Genomic DNA, 23,748 nt, shown 5'->3' on the forward strand with positions numbered 1-23,748 from the left:
ATAATATATAGCATAGAGAAGATACACTGTCTTAAGAGCCAACTTCTATGTAGTTGCTTCATAGGGTGTGCCCTCTAATCTCTGTGACATTATGAGAGGTTTACTATGATCATGTTAATACCATATTTCAAACATATTTACTTATTTACTCACAGGGTTTTACTATGTGTCCCATGCTAGCCTTAAAAACCACCCCGTAGCACAGACCAGCCTGGAACTTGCAGCGATCCTCCTGCCTCAGCCTTTCAAGTGCTTGGGTGACAAGGATGAGCTGCAGCACACACCTTTTGTTTGTGGCTAACAAAATGGAACTTAGAATGAAAGTAGCTTTTTTCAATATAATTGACCTTGTAAACGAAAACAAGATTTGGTACTATGTGTACCTTACCCGCAAGACCATGGACCGGCTTCATGTGCAGTTAACCTGGCATTTACAGAACCCAGAATTTCCATGCGTCTGCCACATATTTTGCTGTCTCTATTTAGAATTAAATTCTTTGTTGGTGTTGTTTCATTTTGTCTCATTGTTTCATTTCTGAGGAAGGTTTTCATAAAAACCCAGGCCAGGCCCTCAACTTGCCACTTAGCAAACAATGACTCTGAGCCTTGCTCTGCATGCTCCCTCCCCTCAAGGGCTAAGATTACCATCATGTGCTACCATGCCAGCAATAATGAAATAAGTCCTGAAGATTCGCTTTGCCCCATGTTCTTTAAAGCGCATAGCCAATTGAGCAAGGCATGTTTTCTTTCTATAATCTCAGTCACTATTTTCACCAAATTTGAAGGATTCCACAAAGAACTACCTCACCCCACCCCACCCCCACCCCCTGTCCCTAGTCAAAGAGCCCCGGAAAATTAACTTCTCAGGGTAGAATACTAGTGTGAGGCTAATTAGTTACCGGTAGTTCTGAATTTGTATGCATATATACCCATGATTCAGCCCCAAATCTCTGTCATCAAACACTCTTGCCTCAGATGGTCTTTGGTTTCTAGAGACTTTTCCAGCACTGTCATGATGGCCCCAGGCTGCAGACAGGATCCCAGCCAAGTGGTAAGCATAAAGCCTTGAGGCTTATGGGGGTGGGTGCATTTGCATGTACGCACATGTGTCTGGTTTTATTCCGCGTCCAAGCATAAATTAATCTGGTATTATCTTGCTGATGTTTTCCATATTTCAACTCCCATCCATTGGCACAAATAAGTAAGGGATAACAGAACACATATTGGTTCAATTCCCCAACTCTTTACAGCCATAGATCCACGGACAGACCAACAGCTGCTCTAGACCATGGAGGACAGCAATGTAGAGAATACCACATATGCAGTTTTACAAGGGGCCCGTCAGTCATAAGAAAGATGTGTGTGTGTGTGTGTGTGTGTGTGTGTGTGTGTGTGTGTGTGTGTGTGTGTGTTTGGGTATGGTGATACAGGTCTGTAATTCCAACTCTTGGGAAGCAGAGAGGGGAGGGTTATTAGTTGGAGATCAGCCTGAGCTATAGAGCAAGATCCTCTCACAACAGATGGAAAGAGTTAAAACTCAGAGGGGAGTATTCTCAGAGGAGAATATGAAAAAGGAGACCCCAAAATGTGTTCCCTCTTTCCATACCGCACATCCAAAGTTACCAACGGAAACAGTAGGACAATGGGCATTGCCGCTTTTCAGTCTGGAAACTTTCTGCTTACACTGAGTGTTAGTTTTGAAATAAAAAAAAGTTTAGTAGTTTTCTTTTTTTTTAGTTTTTTTTTTATTCTTTTCATTCAGCTACTGTTACTTAAAACTCAGATTATTTTCTTGAGCTAAATTGAAGTATTCTCCTTAAAGACACACACACACACACACACACACACACACACACAGTGTTTTGTGTGTCTATGTCTGTAAATATATGCCATATATGTGTAGGTGACCTTGGAGTCCAAGACTGTGCGGAATCCCCTGGAAAGGGAATTACAGGTGGGTTGTGAGCCGCTCAGCACACTGGTACTGGATTTGAACTTGGGTCCTCTGAAAGAGCAGCAAGTGCTCCTAACTGCACCACCTCTCCAGCCCTATATTTTACATTTATTTATATATCTTTATATGTGTGGGCTCGTGTTTATGTGTGCAGATGTTTGGCTGGCAGACACCCTGACGCTCATCTGGGTGGCCTTTGCTCAAGTCTTTTAGCATAAGGTTAGCTTAAGGTTAGCATAAGGTTAGCAACTTATGAGGCATTGTAGAACAGGTGTAAGGGCTCTACCAATTTTAGGAAGCTAAAACTGAATTTCAGTAGTCTTACCTGCCTTACTGCCTAGCAGGCATGAGGAGAAAATACGAACGAGGACTGGAAATGGCTGTCTCTAAATTGCAAGAAAATCCTCCTTTTTTCTAGGTAAAATTTTGAATTTACTTACTGAATCTTTCATTACACTTACTTACCAGTTTTTTTTGGGGGGGGGTGGAGCGTATTACAGCACACTGGGTGAAGTCAGAGGACAATTCGTGCATGTCCTGTCTCTCCTTCAACGGTGTGGATCCTGGGGATTGAATCAGGTTATCAGGCTTGGTGGCAAGCACCTTCACCCCCTGAGCCATGTAGCTGGCTCTGAACTTACTTTTTAAGATAGTTTCTTCCACCCCTTCAGTCATATATTTTGGTAATAGAGAGGATGACGTCATACAACAGCCTCTAATTAAGAGCATATACAAGACAGAGCGCTTGCATTGTAGGCATTGTATCAACTGAGCTCTCTCCTTAGCCCTTGAACATGCGTTTTAATCAGCATGCCCACGCGTTCCATTGTTGTACAATTCTAGGTCAGTTTCAATGTATTTTTCTACATCACTATATTTTCTTACCTTATGCATGCTCAGTAATGTCAACAATTCTGAACTTTATGTTTTTTAGGTGCTGCATACTTTTGTATTTCTATACATACACACAAACTTTGTTCTTGGTATGCAGTTAATTTCCTTGGAAATATTTTGATTATTTGAAGGTGGCTTTGTAAATGTGTTTTAAATGTTCAGGGTTGCAAAGCATAGGGCCGCCCCTCCCCCGCCCCGCCCACACTCCCCTGATGCTAAAGTAAAACATTTCTGAGTACTCTTCCCAACATTTTACGAATTACAAGACGTTTTCACCTTCAGAGTTGGATTACCAACAGCTTGTGGACCTAGCTTCTGTTTCCCAGTGATTAAGTAAAAACAAAACAAAACAAAATCTGATTTTTTTCCACATATATTCTAACAACCGGTATCAGTTATACTAACAGATGTGTGTGGGGTGGTTCTCTCTTACAGAGCAAGCAAGCCGTGCTGCAGTGGATACCAGCTGGATGCACCACAGTTTACTTAATCCCCATAATATCGTCCTAATATCAGATCCCGCAGGCCGAGTGCTCTGTCCCTTCACACTGCTTCCTAAACTTAGGATTTCAACCTGGGTCCCCTCTCAGGGCAATTCATTTGCTAGGGTAGCTACTCAAACTCAATGGAACACATTTATCTCCAACAGAATCAAAGTTCAGTTCCCAGCACCGACATGATAGCTCACGACAAACTGTTACTCCAAGTCTGGAGATTGACTGCCCTCTTCTGGCCACCCAGGTCACTGCATACACTCACATCCATGCAAGCAAAACACTCATCCTTGTACAATAAAAAATAAATAAAACTGGAAAAGAGAAAAAAAGGGTTGGGGCTGGAGAGATGGCTCAGCAGTTGAGAGCAGCACTGGCTGCTCTTCCAGAGGTCCCGAGTTCAATCCTCTGCAACTACATGGTGGCTCACAACCATCTATAGTGTGATCTAATGCCCTCTTCTGGCACATAGGTGTACATGCAGGTAGAACACTCATACATTAAAAAAAAAATAAATCCACCTTTTATAAAAAAAGGTTTTGTAAGCAAACAGGTTGATTTCTGGACCGTAGTTCATTCCAGATCTAGTCAGCTGACAACTGGGAACGACCATCACAAAATGTCAGCTACGATTATGTCACATCTGGTCTTATCTGGGCACTCACTCACCCTGTAGAAGGCTCCATGGGCTGTTTCCTAAATCTGTCCGTTTTTAACCTTATTGGAAACTTTATTACCTGGGCACGTTGATTAAATCATTGGCGTTGTCAATCTTATACCTCAGCTTTCCTTCTCTCCCAGAGGCTGAGGGGATAGGGGAATCAGAAGTCACCTAGGGCTGCCCGCCACTTAGCCAATCCCCATGCCACTTCACGGGGATTCCCAGGATTTTAGGAGTTGAATGAGAAAGGGTTGGGGATAAAGCAAATGCATACGGGTCCATGGTGGTTCTGTCCCCAAACTTGGGTGGATTTCTACATGTGTGTGCTGATTGCTGCTGGGGTGAAGAACTTCTGTGAGTAAGGCCCGATCTACAAGACTCATAAAAAATTACAGAGGGACAGAATCTCAATTTAGATAAAACGAAGATAAGGGCATTTTAGCTCCTAAAACCATGGATCCAAACTGATTTAAAAGACACCAGGTGCAGAAATGAATGAAGTGTTTTGTTCGCTCACATCTCTCAAGTCTCTAGAACTCTTCGGTTGGGGCAGTAACATTTCTTACTTGAAATGGTTTTTCTCTAAGCAGAATGAAAGGAAGTCTTAGATTTTAGGCTACCATCCTTCTAGAGTGTTCCCCAGGTCCATATGTCAAAGCTCATAAAGATTTACCACCTCTTTGGATGATGTGTCCGTCCTAGGAACACACATTGCAGATGGGGGCAAGTTGCATCCCTTCAAATATGTCAAATGGGGTCCTTTCTGGAAAGGACCACGGAGGGGGGGGCAATAATCAATTCACCTGGTTTTTCCATCTGGAAAGTAGGCAAAGTAATGTAAAGTGTAAAGGTGATAGTGTGTACATAATAAGGCTACAGTAAATGTCATAGTAGTGGCAAGGCACCTCTGGCGGCCAGGGAAGCCGCTTACTTACTCTTTCGCATTATCAGTCTTCCACAGACCAGTTTCTCAACCATCTTTCTGTGCCAAGAGTTGTTAGATTCTCTACCCGAGGGCTTCAGCCTGTAGTTAAATGAGTTCTTGACCACTCACCAGTGCGCTTCCTCAAATATGCATTCTTCTGCCCTACCTGGTAATTAAGCACCTTATATATAAGCCTGAAATGGGCAGAGAGATGGTTGTTCCAGCATTGTGTTTAATAATAAAATTCTGACTGTGCCTGGACATGTGCAGTCTTATTACAGCGGGGTTTGGGTTTTTCGTCGTGTCCCCTGAGTGGATCCGAAATCTGGTGGGATTCTGAGGGAGACTGTTTCACTGTGGGCGGATGGAAGAGACCTGCGGCAAGAATCGGGAGTTGTTATCTCCTGTAGAAGGGAGCGGAGGCAACGCGGGCCTAAAGGGATTCTCCTTTCCAGAGATCCACACATACCAAAACGCACCTCATTTGACCAAGCACTTAGGAGGAAAGTGAGGCGAAGTGAGGATGTGGAGGATCTCAGCAAGTCATGAAAGAGAAAGGCAGTGACGTAAAAGTCAGTTAAAGGAAAATTCGAGTCAGGATAAAGGAAGAGTGAAGTGATCAGAAAAGAGAACAATAGGAGAGCTGCACAAACTTTTAACTTAGGAGCCTTAGGCAAACCTGCTGGGGAGAGAGCGGAAGCTGGTTCTCCTTCCGCAACGTGAGCCAACGTGAGCGAACCAGGACCGAGGAGCTGATGAACAACACATTTGGAGGGAAGCAGGTGTCAGTTCTTTTTAAAGACGCCTTTTGTTTTCATTTGGAAGCCACGCAGTCAAGGAAAATTCAGAAAAGAGAGAATGCAAGATCTGCCGAGCTGGAGACTGGTGTGGGATTTCACAGACACCACAAGTGATGGGCACAGAGGTTCGGGTATTTGGATCTATTTGCTAACACCACAAAAGGAAACTCAAAACGCAAGCCTGTGCTGAGTTCCCCCCAGCCTGGGCTGCAGTGAGTGTTTCTCTCTCACAGCCTTTGTCTTTGGAGACTCTGCTCTGCTGCTTTGAGACACGGAGAAAACAGAAGCTGTTGAACGCTGAGCTGTTTGCATTTCCCAGCAGTTATGGGGCAGCTGGGTATTAGCTGGCGACAGTCTTGTAACATCAGTGGTGACTTCCCTGCTTGTAGCTCAGTTCAGAAAAAGCTTCCTCCCTGTTCCGTTTCCTTTACATTCTTATTAAATTTCATGTATTCATCTATCTCTGTGTGCGTGTCTGTGCGTGAGTGCGTGCGTGCGTGCGTGCGTGCGTGCGTGTGTGTGTTTGGAGGGCACGGTGCAAGTGTGGAGGTCAGAAGACAACTTTCAAGAGTTGACTTTCTCTTTCTACAATGTGAGTCCTGGGTCTATAAGTTTGTTCTCTCTCTCTCTCTCTCTCTCTCTCTCTCTCTCTCTCTCTCTCACACACACACACACACACACACACACACACACACTACAGCTCAATGAGCAAAATACCACTCCATTTTTTTCTTTCACCTTTTATTCCTCATTCTCAGACAAATGGCAGGCTACAAGGCCATCCATGCCTTTGATCTAACTGCCTTGTCCTTTTTCAGGGATATCCAAAGATGGTAACCTGCTGGCCTTGGTCTGGGTTTAACCTCTGCAGCCACAGACTCTGCTGCCCTTTTCCCCTTCCGTTCTGTACTAAGCATTCAACTCAGGGCCTCCTGCATGCTAGACAGGCAGGCCACCACTGAGTTAGACCCCAGTCTTCTTTTTACTTTTTATTTTGAGACATCCCCTCATTAAGATGCTTAGGCTGGTTTTCAACTCAGGCTATAGCCCAAGTGGACCTTGAACTTAATGGTAGCTGGAATCACATGCCTGTGCCACCAGGTCCAGCTCTGACCTGCTTCTGATGGCCGATACTGAACTGTGAGGAAGTGGTCCTGGGAAGGTGTTGGTTTGTGTTGATGAGGGTGTGGTCTCATCCCAAGGTATTTAGAGAAGTCTTGGGACAATGGAAGCAGGGTCTCCATGCTGACATCAGGCACCAGAGCTTACCAGGGAGACAGAAGGCTGTGTTCTATAGAGACTAAAGGGGGGAATAGGATTTCCCTACTGGGAGGAGAACAGTGGAGGCAACTGGAAAGAGATTTGTTACTACAGGGCCAACTCCATAAGCAAAAATATTGAGGACACTTGGAGCCAGGAACTGGTACAGGAAATGGTACAGGTAGAAAGACAGACGAAACTCCATGGTTTAGGAATGCGGGTGTAGTATTAATGGAACCTCAAGGTTCTCAATATACACAGATACAGAAGAAAATGTAGAACACACACACATACACACACACACACACACACACACACACACACACACACACGCCTGAGGGATATGTGCATGCGCACATTTGCATGTTGTAACATTTCTCTAAGTTCCAGATTGGCTCAAAGCAGAATATGGGAGAAATAATACTGATTAATTGAGGACATAATAGAACCATATGGTGCTGTTAAAGTAGTTAAACGAGACAATACACACAGCAGGTATAAGGTACACATAAACTCTGCCCAGTATTGTTGTCACCCCCGGGAGAAAAACATACCAAGATCTACTCTGCATGTTGTTTTCGCCACCAACAAAGTCTTCTCACAATGGCACATGCCTTGCTTTTTAAAATCAATAGCTCTAGCATGTGTCTTTTACTGTATTACTTTTTATAATTAGGAAAAAAATCGTGGGGGATAATCTGCATTAGTGTCATCTGCCGATGACTCATAATTTAATTAATTCTTGTTGCTAATGGAAACCTCTGGTTGAATAAGGCAAAGTTGTATTTTCGTAGCAGCACTTGGAAGTGGAGAGAATAAGAAATCTATCCAACACCAAAATCTATGGACATAAGGGTATCCGCACTGATCTTTCCAACTTTTGTAAATCTCCGAATCAGAATACTGAGTAATAAAACAGCTGTCAACCTTTATTTCTTCCATTTATGTAAAAAAAAAATCCCCGCTTAAAGTCTGCCGTGGTCAGACACTACTTGGTATGCTGCTGAGGCGGCTATGAACAAAACAGGCTCGCCCTGTAGGGAGCTCTGTGATCATCATGGTGGGGGGGCAGAGAATAGACAAATGCCTTGCTTGCTTTACATGCTCCCTGACCCTGAACCGTGTAGCGCACATATCCCTTTTCTATATAAAAAAATGAATTTTTTTTCGCGGCTTATTAGTTACTTGACATTCGGCAACCCTTTGAGCCTTGATTTTCATATATCAAAAGTAAAGAGCATAATTATAGCATGATCGTAACTAAGCATGGGAGGTGACTGGTGTGAAGCTGCTCCCTTAGCAGGCGCTTGGGAAAAGACAAGCCACTCTAGGGCGTAGACCGTACAATTCTCGGTTCTTGTTATTTTTCAATGTAAGGTAACTGGGGCTCCTCCTTTGGTTTGTAATGAAGTTGCTTCATTCGCCTGGTTGAGGATGCTACTGGTGGATTGTGATGCCTTGTCACTGGGCTCTGACACCCACATGAAATGTCCATTACTGCCATCTTGCCAGTAGGAGCAGGAAGTCCACTCTTCTACTGGATCTCCTTAGAGCAACCCTTTCCCCAAATCTGTCACCTTCTCTCCTACTCTACCCTCTACTCCCTCCTCCTCGATGCTTCTAGTATCTTGCTATACAGCTCAGAATAGATTTTAACTTGTTAACCCCCTGCCTCAGCATCTGAAGGAATGGGATTATAGAGGTGTGTGTTCTCTGCCCAATTTACCGTGCTTTTTTTTTTCCCGCCTACACAGATGCTCACAACTTGAATGCCCGCTCAACTGTCTCATGGGGTTTTCTGGATAGCTCTTTCCAGGGGTCAGGCTCTCACCGAGTTCTCCGCAGCCCACTAAGTACAGTTTTGGCTGTGTGTGCTGTTGAATATTTCAGTAAAACTTTTTATTATATTCATTTATTCACAGGAGATGAGAGGGGCACTACGGCATACATGTGAAATTGGGAAATCCTTCCATCATGTGGGTCCCTGGGATTCAACCTGAGTCTTCCTGCTTGACAGCAAGCACCTTTAGCTTCCAATTCATCTTGTAGGCCCCTTCAGTCTTTTCCTTCTAGAATACTTTGAGAAGATATCCTACTATGTAGGCCAAGCTTGCAATCTTCCTGCCTCTGGGGATTAGAGTCATGAGTCACCACGCCTGGCTAATGCCACTCCAGTCTTCATCCTGAGATCACTGAGATACGGGCAGGGAAATCAATAGGCTTAATTGATATTTTAAGAAGGACTCGCAGGCTTCTCTGTAAGGAGTGAGGATCAGGGTCGAGACTGGAAGGCAGATCCAACTGTCTCCCAGATGGAAACGTCACACACTGGGTCAAGTGGTTTGAAGCAGCTGGGCTAGTCTGTCTGGAAGCAGAATTAGTAGGTAGCACTTGGTGGCATCAACAGAGGAGTGAAATGGATGGGGGACCCTTGAGGTTTCTGTGAATTTATGTGACTGCGCCTCTTATTAGAAATGGGTAACCGTGATACTTAATGAGACCCCTACTAAGAGCTGGTTTCATGTTTGACGTTACAGTAAGAGTGGAGGAGTCATGGGTGTGTTTAAACAACTAGGTTTGCAGTGTAAGTCCCCCAAGCCCCTGCAGGTCCAGAAACATTCACATTCCACAGCAGACTCTTAGATCTATGCAAGCCTCAGTCCCATGCTGTTCATGAGTCTTCTTCATGCAAATAAACCTCTTATCTCCCAGCTTCTAAAGTGAGCTGGCTTATCTTCTACCTCAGGAAGACTTCACCGGGGAACAACAGGTCAGAGAAAGCTGCTATCCCTGCACCCCAGAAAGAGTTCTCCCCAATGTCTAGATTCTTCAGTGGTATAGTGTGTGTGTGTGTGTGTGTGTGTGTGTGTGTGTGTGTGTGTGTGCATGTGTGTGTGTTCAGTTTACAAACAAGAGTTTACACTCCTCCTCAGTTCCCCACCACCACCATCTTGAATTCAAGAGCTTAGTCTAAGTCTGAAGTCCCCACTGTGAAGCAGAGCACTTAGCCCCTTGCAGAATGCAGGCTGTGTTTAGGCCTATGGGAACATTACCATCCTCTCCAAGAACAGGAGGTATCCACTCCACAGTTTTATAAACAAATGGGTCATCAGCATTGATAAAAACAAACAAACAAAACCCTCCAAATGACTCTCAAGAACTGGTTTGGCAAACAAGATAACAACCTCAAGGGGGCGCCTTACTCTGCCACTGTACAGGCGCCCCTTCCGGGATTCCCGCTCTTGCTCTGAAGCCAAGCCGGCCAGACAACTGCTCTCGTTTTGAAAGAACACAAGCGTTGCTTTCCACCTCAGTTAAGTGACAGGATTCATGGCAGGTTATCTTTTAGGCAGAGGAGAGGTTGATGGATCTTCCTAGGAGACCGACTTTGAGCTACAGAGAGCCATCAGATTGTTCACCAGTAGAGCTCCCGTTGTCCCTTCGCTGTCTCCACGTATGGAGTGTACGACGGCTATGGGTTTCTGTTGGCTTTTCTTCTCTGATGCTGGCCTTCAGCTTCGCTTTGTCGGCACCTCAGCAACTGCAGCAGGAAACAATAACAGCTCCTTGTGTTTGTTCCCTCCTCTTTGTGACCCCAATGGGCAGTGCACTGATCGCTTTACGTGCATCGTGGCATAGCCTTGTGATGATCATTCTGTGAAGTGCTAACATCACTATATTTGCTTTACACTTGAGAAATACAAAGTGCGAGCAATTAAGTCCTTTCTTTTGGAGGTGACCTATTTACAGTCAGGGTTTTGTGGCTTCTTTCCGCGTTGCATTCATTTTTCTTGTCTCCTTTGCTTGTTTCTTCTGGCTTGTGCGTCCTACTGCCAGCTCTTCCATTCAGCTAACTTTGCCTTGACAGATGGCGCGTCCTCCGTTCTCAGGTGCCCTGAAGGTTTCCTGGCAACCACCTGGTCTTGAGGTCCTCAGCTGTCATGGCAAGCGCTCTCTGCTTCCCCCATCTGGCAAACTCTCGCACTGACTCGTTTCTTGGCCAATACATTTGTAAGAGTTTTCCACTCCTTTTATTTTCATCCGTAAGAAGCTTATGCGCCGCTGTTTAAATTAAAACAGGAGTGATCAACTTCTGAGGGACTACTAATGGCCTGCAAATGAATTTAAAAGAGTGGAAGCTCTATGTGTGATGGGGTACGTTGGGTCTCGATGGGAGTTAACGGAAAGTGAAAACGCTTGCAATTCAGAATCTGCTGAAAGTTTCCCTTGTGATTTTTGGAGTGACTTTGCATTCTTTTAATGTATTTCTTCCTTATGATTTTGTTCTCGAAACTTTGCCAGAATGTTCTGGAAAAGTCGATCTAAAGTGCAAACTTACTATGTTGCAGGAGGCACTACTTTTGAGCTTATTAGAGAAAGCCAGAGCGAGGTCAATAATTACCCCACTGAAGGCTGGGGTGCTATTTGTTTCTCTTGTGTGCCAGGCCTAGAGTAAGTGTTCAGAACACGTTTGCTGAATTAGAAGGAGCACATAAATGGGCCTTTGTGAGTTACCAAGAAGAGTTGAAAGGGAATCTCACCCGACTTGGGTCAACCCTAGAATTTACCTTAAATACACAGTTGTTGGAAGGCTTTCCTCAATAAAATACTATACGAGTACAAAGAATGGGTCTCCTGCACTCACAGGGCTAACGACTTTCTAAAGCATTTGGATTTCTTACCTACGATTAGCGCTGCGATTTCCAGGCTGATCAATAGGAATAACTTTGAGATCAAGAGCAATTCAGAGCCTTATTCTCCCTTCATCCCGTGTTTATTATTCTCGGTTTGAATGAGACCTGTAATCAGTGTTAGCTACCAATCTTTACAGTGAAACTTTAAACCAATGGTTGGTCCTCTCTTCGCGGGTATTAAATACCATTTCAAGCATCCTTTCAGGGGTTCCGGGCTTCTTAACGAAGTCCATTTCTCCAGACTTTGCAGTACACTGAAGGAACATTGAACCTGAAAGAGTCTCTGAGAAGTATTTGTTATTTAATTGGAGGCAACTGTTCTTAAAAAGTTACACAAGTCTATAAAGTCTTTAAAAACAACCAATTTAAGATCTAGCCTTGAAATACATACAAAATGCACACTATGAATTTCCTTTGACATTCTTTGCTGCTACAAATACTATTATAACTAATAATTTATTACAATTACAGACAATGACATTTGGATTTAACTGCTAAAAATTAAACACATATATACTTGGTGGGCCCTCTGAGCCAAATTGTCTTAGAAACGTCATCATTTATTAAAGGAAATTCTAAAGCATGAACTGTAGGAAATATCGAAAGCCGCCACCTTCCCCCTTGTCCTTGAATCCTTGCCAAATATCATCAAACATCAATATATACTGTAATAGCTGATTTGCTTAAATGTTGCTATTAATCTAATCTGTGACCTTTAACATTTTGTTTGAGGGATTTCAGAAACTTTACACAGATATCTAATGTCCAGAACAACCAGAGCCAAATGCAATAATCTTACAGTTTGAAGGACAGCCAAGACGCACATTTTCTGAGCATGCTTTTCCTTGGAGTCGGTATGAAGATGAAATATGGCCTTTGTGAACACAGTCTTCATAGGAAAGGCTTTTTATTTTTTGTCACAGTGCTGGGCAGATTTTTCAAGCCAAGGGCATGGTACTGTACTCTTTGCAGGTCTATTTTTAGGTTTCCATTTCTCAACAGGATGCTCTGGGTTTGCGTTAGTGACACGCAGGCTGCATACTGTGGTGGAAGGAGCAGCCGGCCTGCTCTGTGCACTCCCCATGCCCCAGGATCCATGTTCACCTGACCATAACCTATATTGTGGTCTTGGACCGTGTGCTACTCCTAGCAAAGCCCCTGCCTTTAAGTGTCATAGCCGGAGCAACTCCACCAACTGAGATACATTTTGACTCATCTTCCAGTGGCCTCTTCCGGATTTCCTAAGAGCTTGGAACACCTTAGGCTATCTATTAATCTTACGTTGCCAAGATCTTGCAGCTACGCCCCAGTAAGGTCCAATAGGGCAGGGAGAGTGTTTTAGTTTAGATTGAGAGGTAAGAGTCCCGACAGTAAAGGTGCACTGATGGGAAACACCAAATGCTGTTCAATTGTTTTAAAAATGAAACACAGAGGGCATAGAAGTCTGTAAATAAGTAAGCAAATGCATTTCTCTTTTATATCATGGCACTGCCACTGAAAATATGGAAGAATGGACATTTTGAAGCTAAAGAAAAAGACAAGGAAGCTACTTTGGTACAGGCAGAGTCTCTGAGGAAGGTATTTCTCGTGTCATAGCTTTTTTGTGTGTTATTTTCCCAGAAGGGAATTGCTAGATCGTTAAAGAGTAAATTTGGAATCTTTTATGAAGAACACTTTGACTTTATGAAAAGTTTGGAGCATACATCTTCCTAAAATATTGTCTTTATCTTTCAGTGAGATGTCAGTTTTCTGCCCTGGATGTTGGAACACAGCGTCTTCCAGCCCTCATTAACTTGAACTTCTCCTGAGTACCAGCTCCATCTTGTGGTTGCTTCTCAGTTTTCCACAGTCCTAGGCACAGACAGAACTCCCTCTTCTAATGGCCCTCATAGGCTGCACAGAATTAAACAGAAGTAGAGAGCAGGCTCACAGCTTTCCACAAAAGGCTACGACGAATGAGGTTGGAAGTAGGGCGGGACGATAAATTCTCAAAGCCTGCCATCAGGGATGCGCTGCTCCTAGCAAAACCTATCTTTAAGTGTCATAACCCAAGCCACTCCATCAACTGGGGATGCTCAAATACATGAGCCATGGTAGACCATTGTCATTTATGCCACTACCGTTTGCCATGAAGACTGCTTTACAGTACATCCGAAGCTCCAGACAGGCCAATACGATGATTTTAATGAGTTTCTTATGCAAAAAGCATGGTGCAGAGACCCAGTGGACAAAGGGCCTGTTTCCGGAGTGTTATAATCTTTACATGTTTTGGCATATGACATGCGGCATGTAGTCAAGCCTTTGCCGGAGTCCCCTGTCATCTGAGGCCTTGTCTAGGTGAGGAAACACAGATGCTGCGTTTTATGACAGGTGCTAGCAGGGATGGGCCAGGCTGAAAAGGGACCTCGAGGCAAGAAGACAGCACATTGCTGTGGCTTCCTCTTGTGAGCACTCATTCTGGAAAAATAAAAACACCCGGCCCCAGATTGGGTCACTTACAGGTGTCATATGAACAACCCACTAGGAAGAAGTAAAAGGCTCTCAGATGGTGACAGGCACATACTTGACAAACATTTCTTAAGATGGAGACGCCTCGGTGTCGTTACATCTACAGACAAAAGCACCCTTAAGTAGTTAGAAGGGGGAATAAGCAAGTCCATGCAGATGAGAAAGCCGTATACAGAGAGTCTGTGCTCATGGACCCAGGGGTTTTGTTTTCTGCTGTTTATACTGTCAAACCACAAACAGTGGTTCCCCAAGAGACTCTCTTTGCTTCCCCCACTGTCTGCTCCCAGCAGCTACTGGAGGGCTGCTTTCTCCCACAGCTGCAGCAGAAGCCAGTTTTCACAGGGTGCCTGACAGGGAGGAACTGAGCTGTTAGGAGTGAGTTGCCCACCCACTGCTAAGTAATATTCTGTCTCCAGCATAGTATTTCCACTGGAAAATGTGCTGTGTGCTTGGCTGTGGTGACAGTGGTATTTACCACACATCTGCCTCACAGGCCTATGCCACAGCTCCAAGGCCCAGTTCCAGGATGGCAAGTGGTCTCTGAAGACTCTTTGCCTTCATTAGAGCCAGACTAGAACAAGTCAAGGTAGGGCTGGTAGAATCTATTAGGAAAGTTAATCAGAGGAGCCTATAGAGAGGCTACTCTACTGCAGCGACGTGTATCATCGCCCCACAGAGTCGGCTAAGCCATGCGTCTGCAGAAGGGGCCTTGCTGTGGGGAGCATCCTGGAAGGTAGTAGCTTTGTAAGGGGCTTGCTGGAATTCAAGCTAGAGCCGTGGTTTCCTTAATTCTTTCCAAACAGCTCCTTCACTTGTTAGAAACAATAGTTAAATCCGAACCCTTGCATGACAGCGGAGGAATGTGTTTTTGATAATAGTGTTCCTCTTCGCTACACAGCTATGTTTCATCAGGCTTTTGGTGAGCAAATTGTTACTGCACGGCATAAAGCCAGGCAATGAGATGTGAGACATGAATCCTCTGTAATTTGCCACTGAGGACTACCAGTATTCTTCATCACTAAAAACCCAGACTGTCCCTCCCCCCACACATGAAGACCTCACCAACTTGGATCATGTACCTCAACCCCACGCATGCAAACCGTTAAGTTTCCCAGAGAGAGCTGGCTCCAGGCAATCTTTAGGTCACAGATTGCTTTTAGATCGATGCCTCCAATTCCTGGGTTTTATTGTGGTACCTTATCTTTGAATACTCAACCATGTTGACTTGTAGGGGTATAAAACACATCCTGGCGACATTGTGGATGGTAAAATTACCTGCATTCATACCCTTTAGATCAGGATTTAATTATTTCTCATCATCGTCACTAAAAACTAACAGATTTTAAAAATTTGGTTAAAGAAAAATACTATATGAAATTTACCGTCTAGGGCTGGAGAGATGGCTCAGCGGTTAAGAACATTTGCTGCTCTTGCAGAGGACCCAGGTTCAGTTCCCACAGGGTGTCTCTGAGGCATTAGACTTGTCACCCTCTTCTGACCACCGAGGACACTGCATGCACATGGTACACACACATACATGCAGGTAAAAGCACTCACGCACATTCATTTGTTTTTTTTTTTAAATCCCCCTTTAAAGTGTAGAGTTTTTGTTATGTGTATTTATATTGCTGTGCAGGTTCTCCGTAACATTTTCATTTTACAAAACTACAATTCTATACCCATTAGACAATCCCATATTAGCCTCTCCCCAACAGTCCCCAGCTCTTGGCAAAAATCATTCTACTGTGCATTTCTATGCATTTAACCTCTTTAGGTATTTATGTAACTATCTGGCCACATAATGCTTGTTTTTCCACGGTGGGCTTATTTCTCTTAACATAGCATCTTCAAGACTCATTTGTGCTGCAGTATGGAGAGAATTTCTTTTGTTTTCAAGATTGAATACTATTTTACACACAGGCACGCACGTACCCACGCACGTACCCATGCACGTACTCAGGCTCGCCCGCACGTATGCAGGCAGGCACGCATGTACGCGCCCAACCATTCCTCTAAAGCCCTCTAATAGTACCTTCTGTTTTTATCGAATCTTATTCAGGGATTAAATTGTCTTTTAAATGTTTCATTGTATGCAGAAGTGAACAGGTGATTCATGTTGACAGGAATGTGCTTGCAAACTTTAAGTAATTGGTGTGCTTTTGCTATTATGTTTTAAAAAACTCCGAGTTCAAAAAACAAAAAACAAAAAAACAAAACAAAGCAAAACAAAAAAGTTGGGGCCAAGGTACAGGTCAGCCTGCTTTCACCTTTTTCTTGTCCTGAACTCAGGATTCCTTCAGGCATTGGCAGATTCCTGAGGACCAAATGCTAAGACTGAGGTCTTTCCAACTACCATGCTCTTGAGCTGCTCCCCCTGAACACAGGGGGAATGGATGGATAGACGACTCTGTAACCGCCTATTGAGCGGCTCTCTCTCATGCTCTTCAGTATGTTAAGGAGTCAGGGTTTTGCGACAGAGAGTCTGTAACTACTGTACAGCAATAAACGAGAGCGATGGCCGTGCTCTTGGGGTGTTCTCCGTAGGTAATGGGTGGCTTGCAAAGTGTGACATTTTAAATAAACTGTAATCTCTCAGGATTTAAAAAAGCATTAAAGGCAGAAATGAAATATAGAACACAGTATTGGTTGGCACAGGGATTCCTCCCTCTCCTGCTAAATATCTAGAACTTACTTCTTCATCCTGAAATATATGGCTCTTCCCCAATAAATGAGTCATAAAACTTTTATGGAGTGTGCCCTAACTTTACTGTAAAAATATGCTCCATCTTCAAGGCAAAGGTGACTCAGAACTGCCTTGTGAATAATGGGGACAACATATTTAAGCGGTTAAATGTGCCTCTTCGGACAGGGTCTAAGCCTTCCTGATACTTCTATCTCTCCTACATGGAAATGGGGACAGAGAAGACTCCGAGTCGGCTGTTTCCCCAAAATTCAATAATTTCTGACCCAAGAACTAACAAAGTGTAACTTCAGGTAAGCACGCTTAAATTGAAACAAGGATTTGAAAGCGAATGCCATCCATCACACAGAGAAATGGAGGCCCATCGATATGTGAAAATCACAGTGAGTGTACCCCAACAGTGCCAAGCTACTTGGAGGTGTATGCCTGTGCGAGCTGGCCTGTGCCTGTGCCTGTGCTATGAGCCATTCCCACAGGTGGAGAGCGAAAAGCCCATGAAAAGAAACTTAAGGTAGGGAGGTGCTCATGACTTCTTACCAAGTTTCATCCGAGACTCGAGATTCTCTGATTCTGTCAAATTCCTGGACATCTCTCAAGGAAACACGAACGAGCCACTGTCCACCTTGCCTTGTTTCTTCTTCCTAAGCCTATGTACTTTGAAAATATTTGAATTAAATGTACGTGTTTTAAATAAACGAAAATAAGAACAGAAAGATTAGCCTTCAGCTTACCACACGCAGTGCGTGGTGCTGAACTGGAACGTTATTTCGTGACAATTTATATCCCCCAACTGGAACGGAACACGCTCGCACACGGAGAAATTTCATCCTAATGCCCTGGAAATAAAATGCATAATTCATTTTGTAAATATCCCTGTGGCTTTCGATTTATGTGTACACCACTCTAATTATTTCTGAGACCATTTCAAAGGGCACGGAGGAGCTATTTTGAGTGATGGAGCTGATTCCTAAAGGCGGTTATACAAATCATACGTGTGTTAAAATTCATAGAACTACATACCAAAAAAAAGAAGCTAATTTTTACAGCATTATAATTTTTTTAAAAAAATGACTTAAATTAAAGCATTTGCTGCCACAAAATGCCCAGCTTCCTTGTAATATACAAGTGCATGCAGGAACTCGCTTCATGTTAGCTTGAAGGCTGGGAGATTGTCTATGAGAAATTCTAGTTACTTCAAAGGTCTGGACTCGTTCCATTAACACACTGATGCAATAACTAACACTTGTTAGGTCAAACTAGTTAAGTACTTGCTGGAGAACTCCCAGACATTCCCTCTGTGGAAGAGAGAGGGATTTCTGAGTATTTGGATGAACTCAAGTCAGGTCTCCACCTGCTTCCTTTGCAGAGTGAGGCTCACCGCTGCTCTTTTCTCAGAAGGGCCACTCTGAGAACCTGTGGTCAGGGTTGGGAGAGGGAGTGTCACTCCCTGCAAGGATGGGCACTGTCCCAACCTACTCTGCCAGTGTGCCCTCATGCTCGCATTCCAGACAGCTGCTTGTAGCTGGCGCCCTGGTTTCCTTCCTGAAGAGGAGGAACAGAAGTGGACATACTGATCTCTCTCTGGTTCCCGGGGATGTAGTTTTCACATCACTATGTAACCCCATTTGGCCTGGGACTCGCTATGTACATGAAGCTGGTCTTGTTCCCACAGAAATCTGCCTGCATCTGTCTCCCAAGTGCTGGAATGAAAAACGTGAGTCACCGTCCCCAGCTTCCTGCGGATACTTTAAGAGCCAAGAGTTCCAAAGACTCTGAAGCACTAGTAACCTCTGCCCTCTCGGCTGCAGGGGATGACATTGGCTAGCTGGAGAAGTCTCCTGGAGTTCAATGGTGGGCTCCAGGTTCAGACAGCCATGCATGGACCAGGAACAGTTACAGTCACTCGCAGTGATCCATGGTCAGGAGGCTGGACACAGCTCCTGTTGAGTTAGGGACAGGTGATACCGTGTGGGTAAGTGTGTCTGCTGCCACAGGATTCCGGGGCTCTTTGGCTTTGGTTTTCCCGTTTTGCACATACACTTTGCCCTGCAATCTATGTTGAGCCTGGGGCTTTGAACGTAAGGGAGGAGTTCTTCGTGACTAAGCTATTACCCTGCTACCTTTTCCTCATTTTGATAGATATGTGATTATAGGCAAGTGAGTCTTAAGTCCGGGAAAGTCAGAAGCCAAACAGAAAATGGAAGTGTGTGTATTGCTTCTGAGAGAGAAAGCATGGTTGGTGTGAGGCGTACACCTGTAATCAACTCTGCATTCTGGAAGTGGAAGGCAGAGAGTCAGAAGCTTAAGGTTAGGCCCAGCTACATAGCAAGCTCAAGGACAGTTTGGGCAACATGAGAAAGAAAAAAAAAAACATTAACAATGTCCAGGATAGAAAATACGACTAGAGCATTCTTAATCAGGAAGGGTTATGGGTATTTTTGGCAGTGTAGTCAACCTTCGAATCTCTTCTCTGTAGGATGTTTTCAGTGAATGGGTCTACAAAGGAAGCCACTTATGTAAAGATACAGGCACCCATAGGCCTAGGGTGAGAACAACAGTCTTGATGTAACATTATGGGGTTGGCACCTTTGACTATTTTGATTTTCCAAGGAAATTCGGCGACTTCTATTTAAGGAATGGCTCCTAATTTTTAAGTGTCAGCATCATTCGTGTAAACACTGATCCATTCTGGGCGGCTGTTGGCTGGAGGTCTAACATTGAAATCCAGGATTACAGACTGCACAGGACCCTTGTCAAGAAGGAGACAGACAGACACTGGGACCACTGCCATAGCTAAGCCAGAGTCTATTGCCTGGCTCTCATTGGAGGAGAAAGGAGAAAGACAAAGGACAAAAAGGATACATGTGCCCATGGGTCCCATGTGCTTGGAGTCTTGATGTCATTTTCTCTCTTTTTGTGTTGAGGGATTATCTCCCCACTCTGCCTGTGATTTCCACAGAGAAATTTAAATGCGTTTGTTAACTTTTGCCTTTAGAAACCCCAGCATTTCAGTCCACATTCATCAGGCATTTCCCACTAACTCCTACACAATGGCTTCTTCAGCTTCATACAGAGAGAAGGGAGGATGTAAAAGGATTTATGTTTTGGACTGAATCTAGCCCCTACCTCCTCACACATGTGTAGCAGATGTGCAACTTGGTCTTCATGTGGGTCCCGAACAACTGGCCGGGCTATCCCAAAAGCCGTTGCCTGTACATGGGATATGTCCTTATAGCTGGGCTGCCTTGTCTGGCCTCAGTGGGAGAGAAAGTGTCTAACCCTGAAGAGATTTGGTGTGACAGGGTGGGAGCATGCCCAGGGTGGGCACCACTAACCCAGAGGAAAAGGGGAGGGTGGAAAGGGGAGAAGGATTGTGGATGAAGGTGACCGGAAGTGGGGCAGCGATAGAGATGTAAATTGAATAAAAGGAAAAAGAAAGGGTGTGCATATAGTCAAGGACAATGTGGGGAACAGACGGATGTCCATCATGAATAAAGATTTCTTAAGTTATAAATCTCTGTGAGGGATATTTGCCTGTTATAATCATAATTAAAGCACATAAGATCCAATAATTAGCATTTCAAATAACTAGAAAACATACTGGTCTTGAGAAACAACCACGCTATCTGCCGACTAATGGTCTGTTCTCCACATTCCAATAAATGGATGTCATACCATAATGATAGTTAATGCTTTGAATGGAGTCAATGAAGTATGGAGGGATGACTTTTCTTAGATGAATATCTTCAAAATGGCTAGCCTACTATGTGCAGTAAAGAACTGAGTGTATGTGTGTGCTTGAGTGTATGTGCTTGTGTGTGTTTGAGTGTGTGTGTGTATGAAATATGAAATACGTTTTGTATTACAGCTTTATTTACAAATGTTTTATGAACTCGTACTTGCTTTTACTAAAGTCCTGTTCTGGAAAAGTCAGGCTATTTCATTGCTAGTGTCAGTATCATTCAGTCAAGGAACCTCGTCCTAAATATTCATTAGGTGGCAGACCCAGGTGTTGTATCTAAGGCCGCAGACAAAACAAGATAGTCCTAATGCCTCTCGTCAAGAACTGAGTGCGATGTGCAGGGATGATGGAATCATAGAGGAGCCACACTTTGACCTTAGAGGAACAGGAAGAAAGCTCTGGGTGAAGACTCAGTCTAGACACACTCTCATAACCGCCTAGGTACTCTTCAGAATGGGAGCTCGAATAGGAAAAGGTCCAGACACCAGGGCCCAGCTAGGATAGGGGTGGAGTCTGATATCTACTGAGCTGGATGCACAACGGAGTTGGATGGGGATCATGAGGTGAGGTCATGGGACCGTGGAGGAGGAGAATGGAGGTCTTTCAACCCAGCTGGGTTTTATTTTGCCCAAATATGAGGCAAAGGATCTCATTTCTTATTGTGACATCCAAGAGTTACTGACAAACAGAGTCTTAAGTTTAGAACACAGGATTTGTGAGGTCACGACCTTTTCTCTAGCTAAAGCTCAAATTGGAATTACAGAACTTTAGACTCGGGGCAAAGCTAAGTACGGATCACCATGCTTCACTGACATTCTGAGCATGCCCACATAGCTGGTTAGCAGGGAGGCAGACCGGAAGCCGGCCTCTTCCCCAACCCTGTCCCCTTCCCAAACAGGCCTGGGCACTAGCCCTTGACTCTAACTATAGGACTGCAGTTTCTAAGGTAGGAAATCAGTTAGGAGGTAGGAGGTGGCCTGGATGAGAGGAGGGGGTTACCTGTTCTTCTGGCTTTGCTTGCCATCTTCTGCTTCCTGTGTAGGACAAGATGTCCCTCGATAGTGGCCACTCTCTTGGTAGAGAATGACTTACTGTTTAGAGAGTTTGGTTAGAGCCAGTGGGTCACCATGGTCTGTCATGGTGTTCACTTGCTGAAGCAGCAAATGTCTGGGTTTGCAGTAGTCTTCGAGAATGCCTTATCTAGCTTGGACTCTCTCCCTTCCAAGTCCAAGGGGCAACTGCTCACTGTTCAACCCACTTTGCACATTAGGACTCTAATGTCTCCCCCTAGTAGATGGGAACACAGCGATGTCAGAATGCTAATGTGAGTGATAAATCACCTGGGAGGTTGTTTAAAATGCCAACCTCAGCTCTCTATTCCTCCCTATTCCAGAGACAGCAGCATCTTCTCCTTCAGTGCTAGCCTCATCCCATAGACAAGATGGTAAAGGTTGGTGTGAATGGATTTGGCCTTATTGGGTGCCTGGTTACCAGGGCTGCCTTCTCCTCTGCAACTGGCAAAGTGGAGATTGTTGCCATCAACGACCCCTTCATTGACCTCAACTACATGGTCTGCATGTTCCAGTATGACTCTACCCATGGCAAGTTCAACGGCACAGTCAAGGCTGAGAATGGGAAACTTGTCATCAATGGGAAGTCCATCACCATCTTCCAGGAGCGAGATCCCGCTAACATCAAATGGGGTGACGCTGATGCTGAGTATGTCATGGAGTCTACTGGCATCTTCACCACCATGGAGAAGGCTGGGGCTCATTGAAGGGTGGGCCAAAAGGGTCATCATCTCTGCCCCTTCAGCTGATGCCCCCATGTTTGTGATGGGTGTGAACCATGAGAAATATGACAACTCCCTCAAGATTGTCAGCAATGCATCCTGCACCACCAACTGCTTAGCCCTCCTGGCCAAGGTCATCCATGACAACTTTGGCATCGTGGAAGGACTCATGACCACAGTCTATGCCATCACTGCCACTCAGAAGACTGTGGATGGCCCCTCTGGAAAGTTGTGGTGTGATGGCCGTGGGGCAGTCAAGAACATCATCCCTGCATCCACTGGTGCTGCCAAGGCTGTGGACAAGGTCATCCCAGAGATGAACGGGAAGCTCACTGGCATGGCCTTCTGTGTTCCTACATCCAGTGTATCCATTGTGGATCTGACATGCTGCATGGAGAAACCAGCCAAGTGTGATGACATCAAGAAAGTGGTGAAGTAGGTGTCCAAGGGCCCACTAAAGGGCATCGTGGGCTACACTGAGAACCAGGTTGTCTCCTATGACTTCAACGAAACTCCCACTCTTTTACCTTGGGGCTGGCATTGCTCTCAATGACAACTTTGTAAAGCTCATTTCCTGGTATGACAATGAATACGGTTACAGCAACAGTGTGGTGGAACTTATGGCCTACATGACCCCCCCCAAGGAGTAAGAAACCATGGACCACCCACCTCAGCCCAGCAAGGATACTGAGAGCAAGAGAGAGGCCCTCAGTTGCTGAGGAGTCCCCATCCCAACTCAGTCCCCAATACTGAGCATCTCTTTCACAATTCTATCCCAGACCCCCGTAATAACAGGAGGGCCCTAGGGATCCCTCTCTTTTCTTTTTATTGCCATCAATAAAGTTCACTGTACCCCCAAAAATTAAAAAATAAAATAAAATAAAATGCCAACCTCAGGGCCTTTCTTCAGAGATTCCATGTCTCAAGTCTCGGAGAGAACCCTAGAAATCTTCAATTTTACTATGTTCCCCAGGAATTCCAATGGAGGCAGTCTATGCAGTCCACGTTTTAAAATACAGGGAAAATTATAGGAATGAGTAAAAGACAACTGAGCCACTAGCTGTGACTTCCAGGCCCACATGGAACAGGGTCTCTGTACTGAAACTTGAGGAAATCTATATACGTTTACTTGTGGAAGGGAAGAAGGGCATGTAAAATACATTTTCAAAAAAAGACGATATTGGAATTTATTAATTTAATAGGCCAGAGTCCCTCCCTAAACAGGTGTGTGTGTGTGTGTGTGTGTGTGTGTGTGTGTGTGTGTGTGTGTGTGTGTGTGTGTGTGTGTGTGTTTGCGTGTGCTTGGGGAGAGAGGGGGTCTTA

General features: G+C 44.5%; 1 pseudogene across 1 annotated transcript; it reads left to right on the forward strand.

Annotated features, from left to right (window-relative positions):
• Nucleotides 1–21,421: 21,421 nt before the first annotated feature.
• Nucleotides 21,422–23,321, forward strand: Gapdh-ps1 (glyceraldehyde-3-phosphate dehydrogenase, pseudogene 1; annotated as a pseudogene). Its single transcript, NR_003722.1, is given in 2 exon segments — nucleotides 21,422–21,579; nucleotides 22,027–23,321. The product of NR_003722.1 is annotated as a glyceraldehyde-3-phosphate dehydrogenase, pseudogene 1 (transcript).
• The last annotated feature ends 427 nt before the right edge of the window (nucleotides 23,322–23,748 follow it).

The sequence above is a fragment of the Rattus norvegicus genome, chromosome 3 (genome assembly GCF_021556685.1).
Source record: "Rattus norvegicus strain SHRSP/BbbUtx chromosome 3, alternate assembly SHRSP_T2T, whole genome shotgun sequence".
Classification (NCBI taxonomy): domain Eukaryota; kingdom Metazoa; phylum Chordata; class Mammalia; order Rodentia; family Muridae; genus Rattus; species Rattus norvegicus.